The sequence below is a fragment of the Trachinotus anak genome, unplaced genomic scaffold (genome assembly GCF_046630095.1).
Source record: "Trachinotus anak isolate AG129_WGS33_773 ecotype Australia unplaced genomic scaffold, CSIRO_AGI_Tana_v1 ptg000002l, whole genome shotgun sequence".
Taxonomy (NCBI): Eukaryota; Metazoa; Chordata; class Actinopteri; order Carangiformes; family Carangidae; genus Trachinotus; species Trachinotus anak.
The window spans coordinates 23488961-23506876 of NW_027273853.1; the positions used below are offsets into that span (position 1 = coordinate 23488961).

Sequence of the window (17916 nt, forward strand, 5' to 3'; positions counted from 1 at the left end):
CCAGTATCAGTTTAAAACCTTTCATTAAGGTAGGTATAACACTTCAGTGGCTACCTTATTTTCTCCTTTATCTTGGAGGCTGGAAGGAGGAAATAAAGCACGGGCGAAAGCCTGGGCTCCATACAGGATAAAATCTATTCTCTATTATTGCACTGCCTTTGCTTGAGGGCTGTCAAGCTAAAGGTAATGGCATTGCCTGTGATAAATTTATGGCTGAGCTGGTTCATGTTCCATGAAGAATATAACAGGCTGGGAATGGTCCAGATTGTTGGAGTCACAACTAAAATGACAAATGACCCTCCAGTGACAAATCAACAATGTCATTTATGGTGTCATTCAAATGACTAAGTGCGCTCTAATGGCAATCAACGCATTATATATTTACACATAGCTGCATGAATAGACAGACAGTGCAGAGAGCTGTCAAACTTCAAGAATGATTGTAAAGAATACAGGATGGTGTGGGTTTAATTTGGGTCACTTGACGTGAGTTGCTTTGGAATCCTTGCACGTTAGCAACAGGGTGGTGCTGGACAGGCAATGGAAGAGCTGGTTCACAGAACTGGCAGGTGAGAGGGGTCCTAAGGCCTTGCTATAGGCATGTGGACCATCTGAGGACCTTGGTCTCAATCCTGTTAATTATACCTGCTCTTAACGGATTGGACACCCTGATGTTTTTCTTAGTCGGCCGAATCCATTTTCATCCATTTGTTCACCCCTTCTCGCCAACCCAGACAGTGAGACTGCTCCGTGCCAATTAATCAATACTTGCGGATGGAGCAAGTTGGCAGTATTTCAGCAGAGCTAAGCTAATAGGGCACTAAAATGGCCCCACATTTCCATCTTTTATAGGGCATAAGACCGTCTATTAAAACAGGACATGGCTCCTCTAGGACCTTACTTTTGTCATCACGTACTAAATAATAATTGGTTTACCAAAGGTTAATTGCTCAATAGATACTAGGCCATTGGAATTTAATTGTGCTGTTAAATGCCTCAGATGTAGCCCGTGCTTTTGTGAGAGCTCGTTTGACTCGGAATGAATGGAAAACTGTTTGGATCCCAGATGATCGCTAAAAGTTACTAACTGTTGTAAAGAGTCTGTTCAGATTTGACACACTGCGTACTGTACCAGTGGTTGAATCTCAAAAAAATAATTTGAGTTAAGATAAAAACTCCTGAAGCACTAACTATCTTCCATTTATTAATAACACAGTTTCCATGACTTTGTTTTTTCACCCTCCAGTCTAAGTCTTTCCATCTAGTCTTAGCATCACTAGATCTACACTAGTCAGCAAGATCAGTTGCATGGGGGAACTGATTCTCCCTCAGCAGATAATGGGAACATTAAAATGTCAATCTGGGATTTTGTGAGTACATCAGTAGTGCATATTAATTCTTACATTTCTCAACAGCATAGGTTGCATGATAGATTAAAAAAAAATACATTCTCTACTATGATGATTTCAATCCAAAGTAATTTAATACACATTGATTACAGCTACATTTCTCCAATGTTTGCCAACAAGATGCAAATAAATCATCTAACTTTGACTTCAATGGAAGATAAAGACCTCCTGCTTTCAGTGTCTGTAATCCATGAATGAGTGGGTGACTAATTCACTTTGAGAGTGAAATATATCCTTGCTCCCTCCATTATCCTTCTGTTTTCTTTTTGTTAGATTAAGGATCAGGTGTTTTAACATTGAACTGTGTGCACCAAAATATAAAAAGGTGGGAGAGATACAGTTACATATTTGACATTTGAAAAATATGTTTTCGGCTACTGGGGCAGGGCCAAGGGAACAATTTCAAGGCACATCCTGTCAAGAACACAAACTAATGGAGGCTTTATAAATTATGAGAACGACATCCAGTCCTGCTATCAGCTCATTTCAAAGTGAAGGCTGGTGAGGCAGAGCTGTATCAAATGAACCTGAAGCAGACGTCTCATTGCTGTTTATCAAACATCCCCTGGCAGGTCTGCTGGAATAGCAGACTATCAAGTCAACTAAAGTATAATTACTTTGTTTATGTTCTTCCTCTGCCCTGCCTCCAAGGGCAGATGTGACCCAATTATGACAACTGAGGGACAACTGATCTGTCACTAATCTGACGTTAATGGTACTACCTTCCATGCAACACCACCCTATGTATGTTGAGTATGTCAGTGGGCTTCAGCTATCACGGGCTATCACAATATTTCCCACCATATTTTTCATAAGAGGGACAAAAATATTTGTATTTCTTTATTTGCATGTCTGTCCTGCTGCCAAGTCCGACCTTCATTTCACTGCTTCCCTTTCAGTACGCTGCATCTTGACATGTGACAAATAAAAGTTTGAACTGCTGTTAATCAGAGTGGAGTCGCACCTGACTCATCTCTGAGTGCAGACTACCACCAGCACTGATGGCAATTTTCTTCATGTTGTTGATGTATTGTGCTCTAAGTGACATGTGTCATGATTTTCCTGCGTTCTCTGTACCGCCTTGCTTGTGGTGTTGCGATGATAAAAGAAATTTCCTCTGTGGCATCTACACAGTCTGACGTACAGGAGTGATAAGAGGTGAATTTTTTTTCATTCTGCTACATACCTTTTTGTATTACTCTGAAGGCTTCCGCTCAAAGAAACCCCACCCAAGCACACAGCAAAGCTACGACTTCTGTCTACATACCCTCTAACGTGTTGTTGAGGCAAAACAACCCCCCTGAGGCCATGCACGTGATTGGGGCTGGTGAAATTAGATTAACCGTCAACATCCAACTGTGTTTGTTGTGAGAGATCCTGCTGCCAAGCATTTGACAAGAATGTCACAGGGAAAACCCGCCGCCACTCCAGCAAAGCTGCCAGCCCTGGCATCTGACCCCTCAGCGCGTCCGAGCAGCTACAAGTGCTTTCCATCTCCTCCGACTGCTCAACCTGTCAATCTGCCTATTCAAAGGTTTTCCCTTTCCCCAGGAAAAGCTCATTTTCCCCTCCCCTTGGCCCAGTCAGTAAGTGTCACTTCAGTTTAGATTTCACTGCCTCCCTGCAGCCTTGCACTGAGGCTTCTGTGGAGGGAGTTCTGTTTGCTGTTGTGGACCTGCTGTCCAATTAACACTATGGGGGATAAGGGATTAAATAACAACTTTCCGCTGAGTAGCTGTACCTTTGCTCCTACATCAACAACCAACAGTAAGACTGACTTGATGTTAAATGTGTACGTAAGGCAAGGCACTACAAGTGAACATACACATACAACAAACATTAAACGCACCTTATGTAACTACTGCCAATAGGGGTCTCTCAATCAAAATAATAACAAATGACACCGTTTGGCGATGTCGTGAAATAGCATGGCATCGTGGGAGTTATTGTCTTCACCACCATTACCGTCAGCTTCTCCTGCAGAGGTGTTCTCCTCTCCATAACAAACAGACCAAGGGATAAGAATCGGGGAAAAACAACAAATAAAGCAGTTTCACTTTAAAGATCATTGATTCACAGATGCTGTTTGGCGGACACAGGATGTCTCAGAGGGGCTGGGAGCTGAGCTGTCTAACATTTGCTTGGCTTTTTTTCTCTGATAACTTGACATCCAGACGTCCAATGACTAAAACCTTTCATCTGGTTAAAATATATAGTTAAAAACACCCAAGGTGTAACAAAAAATAAGCCAATGCATGCGGATAGATAATATGACGCCATTGACAGGTGATCAAATAAAAAAGGCTGTTACCATGATTATAATCATGTATTTCTCTAGGTTTGAAAATTGCTGGAAATATTTGAGATAATGGAAGTACAATTCAAAGAAATCTAAAATCATTTTTAGACATTTTAATGTGGAAATGTTACATATAGGTATCTATATACATATGTGTGTGTGTGTGTGTTTGTATGTATATATATATATATATATATATTTGTATTGCAAGTTTTTATGCTTTAATATGCAGATTAATTAAATATGTGATAATTTGCAGAAATTTCCAGAACATAAATCTGAACGTTGCATAAAACCATATTCAAAATTCTTGTTTTATTTTGTCGACATATCAGAGTCAAAGGTTTTAACAGAGGCGATTTTGGTTATCTCTTTTTATTACTCCATAAATCAGAAAATACTATCAACATGTTTTCTCTTCCTGTTTCTGCGAATGGTTTTGCTGAGCACACACACACTTTTCAATCACTGGCCCTCTTGACATGTGGTTATAACAGAAACACATTTATTACTGAGAACCGCCTGACACCACTTCTTGGCCACTGACAGCAGGAAAAAGCAGAAAGCTCAGCAATGAAAAACATACATAGTGTCTATGTGCATCAGCAATGGCTACAAACCACAGGTTTCACCGAGTGTTCTTTTAACCGAGTTTTTGTCCCTGAAATGTCCTTATTTCCATTCATACAAAAGACTTTGAAACATGACAGCTATTTTAAGGCAAGAAGTAATATCTTCTCGAGATCAACTGAATGCATGTGCCTGCATTATGTATGATGTATGTGTGAGAAAGAAAAAGGGAGACAGCGGAAAGAGGCGGGGGAGCTCCCTGGCTGAGCTTTTATCATCCTTAAATGTACCAAAATGAGTCTTGGGGAAAAGGAAGCCGTGTGGCTTTTGAAGAATTAATAAGCCTGTCTCATTTGGATGTGTCTAGTGTCTCGGACAGCCTATGGAAGCCCCAGTTCCACACTTCCCTGACAGTGCCTTTGATGATCACTGATAACGCACAGCGACTCCCAGGGAGCGAGGCTTCCAACAATGAGGGTAGAGTCAGTGGAGACTGGCTTCAATGATCCTGACTGAGCTTTATTATCTGGCCTCTCTCCAGCAAAGCTGGGCATTAGATATTCCTAAGACAAAGCATTTGGGACAAAGTGTGTGTCTATTGTCCCTTTTCTTCTTGTCGAGAAATCTGGTCCAATGACGAAGGTCACTGGTTTAGTCACCTCAACATTTACGTTGACTTAAAGCTGCTCTACAATCCAAGAGAGGTGATAGATCTGATATTAATATTATGAAAAAAGGAATTTAATTTTATCATAATGTCATTGGTTGACTTGGTCCTTGTGCACTATATTTAGCAACACAATCTTAATTTGGAATCTGGTATCTATTTCGCTCTGAATTATAATTTGCATGCACTTTTGGGATTTCCCACCTGTCATGTCGTGCCTCTTTTGTGTTGCAGTACTGTAGCATAAGGAAGTGGGAGTGATTAGTGCTAGTGGGATAAAAGCTGCCATCCAGAAAATCCGATGCAACCTGGTGAGTCAGAGGCCCGGAAATGGGCTACAGCAAAAAAAAAAATCAGGCAGAGGTGATACAGGCGCAGGTACATAACTATATGCCTGTGCCAGACTATTATCTGCTCAGCTACTCATAACCTACAGGAAATTACAAAAAAAGGCTTTGGCTGCCTTTGTTGAGGACAATTTAGTGATTATGGGGTTGATGGTTACATTCTGCCATTTGATAGCAGGCACATCTGCCCTTTAAAGGGCTGCGCTGGCCAGCTCTTTTTGCACAAATGTCATTTTCAAAAGTGTCCAACATCCTTTGATCCCACAAATATGGTCCACCAATTACTGATTTCTGTGTCTGGGGAAGTAAATAGTAGCCAGAGGACAAGATGGCATACTAAGAGTTGTATTAAGTCGTGATTTCTTTGAAGCAGCCAACCCTAAGTGATGATTTTGAGATTAGATTGATACAGCCACTGCATCCTCTACTGAATTCAACTGCATATATCTATCTTTCTGTGTGTGACTGTTTGTATATTAAAGTTCATCCATCTATCTATCTCCAAAGAATGATGAACAATAATACGAAAACAAACAGAGAAACAATGTACTAGGTACAATGATTTCATCCAATTTTGAAGAGCTGTTGAAGACATGCATAAAACAGACTTTCTTGAATCTGTACTTCACTAATTTCTTCTAAAAATACAACTTGTTTTTTCTAGTTCAATGAAAGTATCTGCAGTTAATTTACTGATGCAGTCAGACTCCAAAACATCATCATTTCTAATTCTGATGGGAGGGTCCTCCGCGTACATCTCACCCTCACCTGAAACGTTCTTGTTATATCAAAACTAAAATTTGACAGGGAGCCCTGGGGAAAGCCAGCCTGCGACCCTGTTTTAATACATTGCCTCAGGCAATTCCTCTGCTGCAATAACGTGCTCTCACTCACTGACACTGGTAACCTGACAACATAATGCGAAGGCCGAGAAAAAAATGCAGTACACCTACATAATGCTGGGAGACATCCATGGGAGAAGGACGGTCTTGAGGGACATTCTTCAAGAACAAAAACTTTTTTAATTGTCTGTAAAATGAGCTGCAGAATACTGGCTAAAGAGGTTCCCACTCAGCAATGTGAGAGGCTGTTTGTTGGATAGATTGGTACAAAGGACGCTACTGCTAAACATAATTACATGCCATCCCGCGTCCTGATAACCACAGAGGTTGTTAGCAAGTTAACCAAAGTAACATTGCTAAAAAAAAAAAAAAACTGGAAGATTGGAAATGGCAAGTAAAGCCTAAATGAAAGTGAACCATGAGGGGGATATTGACATGGAGAGCAAAATAGGAATTGATTTGCAGAGAAAAGGGGGGGTTACAGTCTTGCAGAAGCAGTGGCTCCTGTGAATTCCTAATTCAGCAGTCTTTCAGGAAATCTCTGTGGCAGAACTAGTCTCTCATTACTCTCACAGACAGCCATGCAATCCGTAGCAGATTGGGAGCTCGACAAGCATCAGGCTGTATTAGGAATCAACCCCTCCGTGATGCTGGCAGACCACAGGCCTAACAGGATATTTTTTGTAAACAGGCATGTTGCCAGAGGACATCAGAGTATTGTGCATTTAAACCAGAGAGAAAAAAAATATCGATTCAATCAACACACCATAAAAATCTGTCCACATGAATGATCAGAGATATTGTTCAGGGCTTTTTTTCCAGCTTTGTCTAAATGTTTGCAGAATATTTTTCAGCATGTTTATTTTAAAGGGTCTATTTTTAAGTTTTCTATGCCGCTGAACATGGTTTCTTACCCGCAGGGTAAGATGGTGGTGATTGTTGCTTCACAAGAGCTTTGGCCTTCATCGTCTGTATAACACAAGAGGTTATAATGCACCCTCTGAGCAGTGCTATGTCTTCTGGGTAGATTGGAGGCTAAAGTGAGTCGCTATCGGAAAGTGACGAGATGGGCACGGGCTAGCTGGTTAGCATGCTAACTTCAGTAGAAGAAAGTATGTCATAGATGAGTGCTAACATAGGCAGTGTTTTCCACCCCTGGAGACAGCTCTTGGTGAGTAAAGGAATGAAGTTTGAGGCTGAACTCACAATGTTTCTTCAAGACTGGTAAGTAAACAGCTGTTAATGCCAATTCTAGCTATGTAGCAATAGCAAAACTTACAAATAGCTCCTTTAAGGAGAGACATGGCAGGTAAAAAGATGATAGAATATTATTCCTATTCCTATGAAATTGTATTCTATCTATACGTTCTCAGTTATAGGAAGGTTTTTACAAAGGGGGTTGTTCATGTATAATTCATAGATATTTATTCCTAAAAGCATTTCTTCTGAAAAGTTTGCTCTTCAGCTCCAAAGTTCACATGTGAAAGGGACAAAGTCATTCATTCTGCAAAATTAAGCTGCCAATTTATCCTCAACCAATGTAAGAGCAGTTTCACTAGAAGAAAATGGAATTGCAGACAATGAGAGCTGTTTTAATGAGAGGGAACAGAGGAGGACAAAGCCTTGAAATTCATTACAACTTTTCTCACTATTGCTGTGCATTGGATTAAATGTGGAACATCAAAAGCTTTAATTATCTTAATTACTTCTACATTTACAAGCAGGGAAGCTCCTTGAAACCAAAGGAAATGCAAGTGTTTCTGTGGCAAAACTACTTGTTAAAATGCACATAATTTGAATGTTATATGAGAACCTTAATTGGTGAATTCATGGTTATCAAGGGGCCTCCTTCATTACAATTCAAGAGGCTCCTTCTTGGTGGCCATATTTTCACATAATGAATGTGATTCTTTTCCTCCCTCAGTGCAACAACTAATTGCACAGACCGGCTGATTGCCCCCACCCCACCCCACCCACACACCCAAATTTACTATGGCAAGTTCTTTGTTTACAAGTGACGACCTGAATATGAGAAAAATTCTCTTCACTTGTGACACTGATAAACTGGGTCTACAAAGCTTTACCCCTCATGGATCATTTAAATTCACTCTAATAATGAATTAACAACATATTATTCTGATTTCAGTTGTTTGCCTTTCCATCATCAACTCAGGCAGGACCAAAACTAGTGAAAGATGTGTTTATTTTCCTTAATAAACTTTCTGCCTTCATTAGCATTTCACAAAATAAGAATCCAAAAGCACAGTTTTGAAAAGTTAATCCATTAAGGCACTGTGCACATTTTTGAAAAACAGACCTGGCTTGCTCACCAGTTAGCTCATCCCATTTTCTTTTGGAGTAAGACAAAAGGAAACACAGTGTCTGATGTTTCGGTTTTTCCTTGGACGAAACATGATTCACTCATCTGTTAGTTGCACTTGAATTCTTTCACATACCCATGACTCCTGACCTGTGAACCACAACACTGTGTAGGGACAGACAACTAGCACATGATAAAATCTTTTCACTGTCAGCATTGTCAGCTATTGCCAATTACACTATAGAGAAGCTGCCAGCAAATGTATTTTCTGGAAAGGCTGAAGCCTGAAATATAAATAGGAATAAATAAGAATAAATAAGAATATATAAGAATAACAAAACACTTGGCTGAAAAGCAGTGTTTCACTGCGCTCTCTCCTTCAGGGTTTCAAGTATGGTGCACCTCTGACCAAGGGCTGCATCTGCGATCAGTGTGAGATTTTCAGTAAGATAAATGAGGACCTGTACATACCACTTAGTTCCAGGGTTTGTGTGGTGCAGAGAGCACCGATCAATGCCAGTTGTGTTATTTGTGCACATGAAGATGTTGTGTAATCACTCAATGTGCATCCAAACTTTGTGCCTGGCACTGTGGAGCAATTTGCTCGACACAGTTGTAGTGAATCAGGACATTAGTCTGATTATCTTAATCACAGAAAAAGGATGTGATACGTGGGTAACAGAGGAGCTTCACCAAACTGTTTTGTTTTGTTTGTTTACACAAACAGCAACAAAAGAGATGCTGCGGCAAAATCACTGCATCATATTTGTGGTTTGTAGCAGTGCTGTCAAAATTGGCCAAAAATGACCTTTGAATATATCTATGAAAAAAACAACATATAGATTCAAACCATTTGAATGTCTTTTCTTTCTGCATTATGTCCATACACTGGGCAAACTGACACAACAAGCGACATAAAAAAACTTACTATACATGCTCATTAGGAGATGTGCCCTCAGGTTGCTTGCTAGGCTAACTGTAGCTTACATACAGTAGCTTGCACACAATTTTATCTTTAGGTTCCAGAATTTTGTCCACTGACTGAAATCTGATGTTTCCAAATGTGATTTTTTAGATTGCTGCTCACTCTCTCTGCAGCCAAGTTGGGTGGTGACGGTGCTGCTTTTAATCTCCACAATTGAATATTAATTTTCATATTTGATTGTCATTTTGTCTTTTTTTTGTTTTTTATAGACCTACTATGTTGATACTCCATGTAGCAAACCTGAACCTGAACCTAATGCAAACTTGAAGAGGTTGTACACAATTTCATTGCACTATAAATAAGATTTTTACATGCGTTTACATTAACATGGATGTTAAGTGCACCCACTGCCGGAAGGTCTATGAACAAGAGGCAGCGTTAGCGAGTGCCATGCCCTCTTGTCTCAGGAGTGCGTTGGATAATGTGGTGGATCTCACCCCTGAGGTGCAGGGGATCTCGCTACGAGGCCAGATGACACTTGTGCAGGTCAACTCTTTCGGGCACAAAGCCCAGTTGACTTGTTCAGCGGAGCTAAGCCAGCAGCGACTGCCAGGGGGTTAGAGGTTAGCGTAAGCTGTTCTGGGCCACCGCAGCCCACTGACTCTGAACAACAGGGTTAGCGGTGGGGCTGCAGGACCCCTCTGCAAGTACAATCACTCGAAGAAAGACACATCAACGTCATAAGCATGACAAGGAGAGGAGAGGAGGAAAAAAAAATCAGGAAAACAGAAAAGATTATTCTGCTGGCAGCACGATGCATTTGACTACATGGGGGCAGTGTCATGGTTTGTCTCTCTGAAAGCTGTTTATCAAGAAGGCACACACCAAGTTTCATCATCAGTACAAAATAAGATGCGAAAATGTAGCATAGTGGAAATTAGAACCAACACACGTAAGTATGCATGTATGTCCGTCAAAAAAAGTATGCATTTATTAAATAGATGTAGTACCTAATACTTACACAAAGGTTTCCCACTGCATTGAAGCTTTGCTATTATCCTTCACTTGTAAGTCACTTCGGATGTAAATGTAAGAAAAAAAAAAAGCAAAACCACTACCCTTCATCATTATTGTTATTATTCTTATTCCAAGACTGTGCGAGCTGTCGCTCAACATATGTACGCTGCGTCCAGGCATCCAATCAACTGACATCCTATTACTACTGTAGCGGAGACACTTGCCAACGTGCATGTCATTATCATATCTGTGCAGTGACTGTAAAAATAAATTATAAAATCTGGACCAAACACATGTTTGCCGAAATCAATGAAGCCTCAGTTGAGAGAGAGCTATACCCATACATCTCTTTAGCCCCGAGCATACTAACAGCAGTGTCAATTTCCTGACTGAGTCCCTCAAGGCTGCAGGCACAAAAGATAGTTCAGTTAGAGGAGTGGTGGAGTGGTGGGAGGGCTCCTCCCTCAACACCGCCTCTCTGCAGGAAAAGATAATTGTCTCCTCCTTACCCAGAGACATGGGTGTATTTCCATGACCTATACTAGGTAGGTATACCCCCCTTCTCCTCCCCTCTCTCGCACAGCCTGAGATGTCACAGTGGTTTGCCATAATTACTTTTGCTGATAGAGGTGAAAGAGGACATTTGCATCAGATGAGGCACACGGTGGTTCGGGTCCCCCCACTCACCATATGCAGCTTTTAATGTCACTGTAATCTCTAAAGGTTAGCACTGGCAGCCCCACTGTATATCTTCACAACTCGCTGAATCAGTAGTTTGGAAATAGGCTTGACATTGAGTTCGTGTAAACGAGAGAACACACGCACGCACGCACACACACACACACACACACACACACACACACAGAAAACACCATAGAAGAGAGAGCTGTTGTGCATCTTCACTCGGTCTGATTTTTTTATTTATTTATTTTGCACTTGGGAGATTGGCAAGGTCGGGCCTCTCTTTAAAAGGTCTGCAGGCTGTGGAGATAAACATATGAGTTGAGCACTCCTTACACTTGTGTTGTCGGAGGAGATTTTCACCTTTTAGTATTTGCTGCTGTTATTTGCCATAAGATTTCATAACCCAGCATGTAAGTGTTCGGAACAGATATGTCCTGTAATGTTGGATATTTGTGGATGCATGTTGCACAGAAGAAATAAGAGAGTTACATTCAACTTAAAATTGATACAAAAAGATTCACAGATACCCGACAAACTGACGCAAAAAAATCAGATTAAAGACTCACTGTGGTAATAAGAGATCATGAATATCAAAAATATCATAATGTTGACCAAAAACAGGCCCCAACATAGACAGCCTCGGAAGGCTCTCACCTGCATTTTATCCTGGAGGGCCTAGAACAAACTAATCACTATTCAATATTTAATATTCGGCCTAATAATGAAATGTAATAATTAATGTAGACACAAAACTTAATTGTGCTGGTTCAGCTGATTTAAAATGACTCATGCAATATTTTCCACACAGCTGCACAGTGAAACACTTCAAGCATTGTGCTCCTATCAAAAGTGGAAAGAATTTACAGGAAAAAAAACAAAAAAACATTCTTAACAAAAAAAACATTCTTAACAATCTTAACAAACCTCTGAAGGCTGCAATTTAGATACGTCCTTGAACCCACTTAACAGTTATACACTGAGGCTGCAGAGGTGTACAGTCAACACAGCCCGCGTCTCTCTGTCTTTGTGCCATCCTTTTTATTCCTCCCAATCCCCCACTCTGAGAGAGAAAGATTCTGCCTTCCACAGTCTCTAAATCCCACACCTCCCTGAGCATGCACGTCTGTTCATCGCACTTTCTTCAGTCGCTTCTTGTTGTTTTTTATTTTGTTTTTGTGTGTTGCTGGGATTTCGGTGACATTTTCAAAGTGCCAGATCCTTGCCTTGAGACAATGTGCGAGCGTGCCCACACCTCTCCGCCCATCAAAAATACACACGCATACACACGCATAGAGCGGACATACACACACTCCTCGCCTAGAGCCAGGCCCCTCTGTGCTCGTCTACCTCAGAGAAGCTGGAGCTTGGCACAGAAAGGAGGCTCCAGTGGATTCTGTGCTCCTCTTTTGATCTGCAGCCAGCTGATGACAGATCTACATTAAGCTCATAGTCTTCTCTCTTTCGCTCTGCTTCTCCTCTCCTCTTCTCTGACAGCAGGGCAAAATGTCACTGCAAGTCCACCAGCACTGGTGAGAAATTGACATCCCGTGGGGTTGGCACTGTGAGCCTCCTCTCGCACCAAACTGAGAGAAATATAGAATGCTGAGTGGGTTTCCAGCATGCAGAAAAAAACACCATGTGGGTGTAAGCCAAAGATAGTGCCATACCAGCAATTCAGGGGGAAGCTTTGCACATCTCTAATGTGCACATCCAAGTTTGGATGGAAAATTCCACCCTTTCAATATGCTCCGAAAGGGAGATACTGTGAATTTTTTATGTAATACGGTGACGAAAAGTTGTAATTATTATTTTTTTTTTGTTGTACCCACTTGCCCTTGACTTGACTCTGTTTGAGTTCAAAACAGCTTTGCATAACCTCAAGGATAAAAGGCATCTGTTCTTCTTGTGAGGTGAGAAAGTAAAACTGTGGTAACATGTCTGGATTTTCAGATACACAACAAGAGACTACGAAGCTCCAGTTTGTGCAAAAACACTTTCTCCCTGTGTGAATGTGTGTGGATGAGTCCAGACAGAGGCCCTTGGTCTCAGGTTCTGAGTGACTGACACCAAAAAAAAAAGAGAGAAAAAAAAACAGACCTGAGGATGTCAGACTGGCAGACATTATTTCATAAATCTCTATTAGCTCTGCTGGAAATTCCCAGATGCAAGAGAACAAATTATTACGACGCTTAACAGTGGATCTTCATTTAACTGAGAAAAAAAAAGGAATCTTCTTAAATTTGGAGGCAGTTTTTGGTTTGCAATGATTAGGCTAAACAAAGCTGCCAAACACAGCATATTGCAGTTTAAGCTAAGCACCCTACTGTTACAGTTTAAAGTTAATTAGAAAATGAAAAGCTCTACATAGATGCAGGGGTTCTGACGAATCTTCTTGTTCTGTGAATTAATTTTAGAAAAAAATAAAAAATAAAAAAAGTAAAAAAAATGCCTCGGCAGTTCAGAGTGCATACCAAGCTGAGAGATCTATCCAGGTAACAGAATTTCAGATGATGGAAAAACGCTACATCATTCAAGAAATCCTCTCAGGATATGTCAGCATGAAAAACAGATATTCATTTGATGCTCCCACATACCACAACCTCCACAGGGACCATGGGGGTGCTTTCCAGGTGACTGGTCGTCATCAACTTCCCTGCAAAGCAGATGTGCAGAAATCGTACTCAGCCCACCTTAATGTTCATATTATGGTGCATTTATGCAACTCATAAGGGCAGGTGAAAAATAGTGCGCCACAGCAGAGAGTGCAAGCAATTACACATAGGAAGCACAGCTAACAGCTGCTGATGAACGAGGAGTGACGGGCAGTGATGGAGCCTCGCCATTAGAAAAACACGGCCAGCTGTTATTTCTAAAGGGAATCACCTGCTTGTTACTGCAATATCCAGCAGGAATAGCTCGCCCCGGCGTTATTTTAGCATCGAAAGAAGCGGGCGGCTTTGAGAGAGGTGTGTGACTTCGTGTTGATAGGTGAAAACACCGTCATTTTCGCTTTAGCCACCGCCACTTTCAATCATTTCCTCTTCCAGACACTGTGACTGAGAGTATCATGTTGATGAGGAAGAGAGAGGGGAAAAAAAACCACCGAACAGATAGCATATGGTTGGAGCTCGCCGCAGTGTTTGTGATTGTTATTACAGAGCTATCTTTTAAGTCAGTGCTTTTGTGTGGGCTGTAAATTGTCATTCAGCCTGTCACATCACCATTCAAATGCTCACTGTGAAGCTCCCATGAGGAGGTCATGGCCTGTCTCGGCGGAAGTGAGAGGAGGCAATTGTGCCGCAATCTTAAAGATTATTTACTCTACTTTTGCGAGGCATGAAGAGCGTAATAGCAGACACAGGCACACACACCTCATAATTCCAGCTGTATTTGTGTGTTTTATCCATTTCAATGCGGCATCCATGAAAATACTTAATGAGGCTTTCTCTCTTTTTTTTTTGTTTTTTTGCACGCTGGAGCAAAGGAGGAAAGAGGGAAAGAGGACGAGGACAAATGGTGAAAATGAGACAGAGCAGATGTAAGAGCCAACAGGAGAGTCAGCGTGCGTGTGGGTATAAGAGTGGGAGAGGATGAGGGCAACATACTTGTGAATAAGTACCTATACATATAACTCACCCGCTGCATTCAGTGGCTGCACAGCTGTCAGGAGCTGGCAAATATTATCGCTGCATCTAATGTTAAATATCCTACAAATGTCAACTTGAGTGCATTTTCTTTCAAGCCCGCTGTGGCTGTGGTGCTTTACAAAAACACTTGTGCTTGTTTAGGTAAATGTCAAAGCAAAGTGTTGCATGGAAATGGCTGATCTGAAACCCATCAGCTCATCCTGCTTCCATTGATATGGTCCACTCTGGCTTTGGATCAGACTTATTGTGTATTGCTTCTAGATGGCGGATTTAGGTTTTACCGAAACTCCAGGTCATTCTCTATTCTTGCCTACAGCTAGTTTTTGCACTTCTTCTCGGGAGTTCCTTGGCTGCGTTGTCACTTTTTGCAACAAGCATGTGTTAATTTCCTGCCCTCACTGCCTTGTTCTCTCAAACCCAGCTTCCCTCATTTGAAATCGAAGCACACAAGCCTTGCTCTGCGCCATGCTGTCCTGTGGAAGAAACAGCTGTTTGCATGAATCTTTAATGCATGCGCACACTGGCATGCCATTGAAGCAGATGAGAATGTGGAGGATCGCATCAATGCCTGATTTAAGCTGTTTCAAGTCCCCGCCATTCAGAATGTCAAACATCTCATTCACTGGAGTGAAACACTTAAAAATCTTAAAGGTCAGAAAAACAGAAACAGCTACAGTGGTGTAGCCGGGCGGAGCTCCTTCAGCGGCGTGGAACAGGAAGCTGCTCAAAGTATGGAAACATGTCGAAAACGCAAGGCTTTGCACGACCTGTGTCTGCTATAGGGCCTGGCAATACGCTTGAAGTTAATATGGCAAAGTTAGCGGCTGTGGCTCAGGAGGTAGAGCGGATCATCCACTAATTGTAAGATCGGTGGTTCGATTCCCGCTTCTTTCAGTCCACATTTCGAAGTGTCCTGGATCAAGATATTGAACCCCTGATCTATCATCAATGTGTTTGTGTGTGTGTGTGTATGGTGGGAACTGCTATATGAATATGTGTGTGAATGTGGCTTCCATTTTAAAGTGCTTTGAGTGGTCGATAAAACCTGAACAGCGCTAAAGAGCAGTTATTTACCATTAGAGCTAATGTTATTTATTAATGTCTTCAGAAGGTATATGAAATGCCATCTCCTCAAGTACTCACAACACGTCAGCTGCCCCCTTTAATTGAATCCAGATACTCATATATCAAAGGATAAAATTTAAAATCTTACCACTTGTCTATAAAACACTAACTGGTCTTGGGCCTAAACATATCTTCGCTCTACTTGTACAATACAAAGCATCCAGACCCCTCAGGTCATCTGACAAAGGTTTACTCAGTGCTCCCAGAATCAGAACCAAGCAAGGTGAAGCAGCTTTTATCTGCTCAAGCTGTCAGTTCACTTAAATCAGTGCTGAAAGCGTTACTATTTGCTGCAGCTCACCAATAAATCACATATGTAACATCTTTTTTTTAATCTTGTGCATTCACTTGGTTTTAATGCCTTTTATCACTGCAGCACTTCTTTTGAAATTGGGCTTCCTACCATTTATGCTACCTTGATGTGACTTATTCAAATATTCTTATTTTATTTATTCTATTCAACCTTGCTTTATCATTTTTCAATGCTATTTGAGCTGATGTATTTCTTATGTACTTCCATGCCTCTGTAAAGCCCTTTGAATGGCCTTATGTTTGATTGGTGCTGTATAAATAAACTTTCCTTGCCGATGTTAGTACAATGCTTTGAGCCCAGTGGTGTCCCCCAGCAAAAGGGGAATAATTCATTTTCAGTATAGGTCCATACATAAGTAACACAATGACAGAATGTATGACTATTTTGATCATGGGTTTCAAACACTTTATGCAATACAATATCTTAAAGCAAAAATCTTATCAGATGGGAGACCCTGAGACAAAATCTTCATCTTAAAATAGGGGTCAGTGTAATTTGTGTCACACTTGATGTGAAGAATTTTGAGAACCACTGCTTTAGCCAAAATTGCCCCTAGAAAAGACTAAAAAAAAGACTAAGACCAGCCGTAGTTGTGGTTACAACCAATAGGATGAGTGCACAGGTTCGAGGTGGACCCAAGATAGAAGCAAGTGCAAAGAAATATATGTGAAATCAAATATAAAATAATCAAACTGGTGTTAAATGTGGTGAACTGTGGCCCACCGTTATTCTTTACATTAAACTAAATGTAAGAATATAATAGATTCTGTTCATTTGCAACCAAAATTTACTTGGAATCAGTCATTTAGGGAATTTTGTAAAAGGATAACGTGGTCTGATTACTGCATCACAATTTTGCCTGCAAGATGCTACGATATTAAATTATTGCCAGAAATAACTATTTGTTTGGTTTACCTCCAGAGTGATTGGCAAAGGCGACAATTATCTGTCACTTCTTGCTTTTAGCAGCAAGTAAACACTGAAATAAGATATCGGTGAGTTTATAATTGCAATAACAGAGGACCATGTAGAGCTGCAGTGATAGCCAATTTCTCAAGAGCTGCCCTCTCATATTGAGGTGACGAACCGACTTGAACTGTGTGCTAACCAAGAATCCCAGAGGCTGGCTGAGCAAGTGAAATGCTACAGTGTATATATATATATATATATATATATATATATATATATATATATATATATTTAAAAAAGTTGCACACACACACACACACACACACACACACACACACACACACACACACACACACACACACACACACACACAGAGCCCACACATATCCTGCTGCTCTTCTGTCAGTGTGAGTTGCAGTCTTAATTTAGAAGGAAATTCAGAAGCCCCTCCGGGTTTTGCATCTCACCTAAACAGTGAGTATTTTCCTCTCATCTTACGTTGTTCTGGCTTTTTTTTTTAAATATCATTGTCTGCAGAAAGCACTTCAGTGGCATAAGCTAAAAAGTAAACACCATAAGCTGGATATGCTACCCTGCACAGAAGAGCAATGTGGCTGTCAATATGGCTTCAGGTTTTACAATTGTTGTGCTTGGCGACTGCTGTCTGTATCACACAAGTGTGAAAAGCAATAACACCACCAAAGTGCAACTGTTGGCGGTCAATATTTTCTCTTCCTGATAAACCCTCTGGGCAGGAGCGTTCCTTCATCTAGCCAACACAAACACAGCTTTGCAGTTTCAATCTGTCATAGTGTGTGAATATGGAGCCAGAGAGGAAAAAA

The 17916-nt window shown here is 41.0% G+C and overlaps 1 protein-coding gene across 2 annotated transcripts in view; it reads right to left on the reverse strand.

Annotated features, from left to right (window-relative positions):
- The window catches only part of LOC139605538 (alpha-1,3-mannosyl-glycoprotein 4-beta-N-acetylglucosaminyltransferase C-like), a 103389-nt gene that overhangs the window by 32117 nt on the left and 53356 nt on the right, over positions 1 to 17916 (reverse strand). The gene's annotated exons all lie outside the window — the stretch shown is intronic.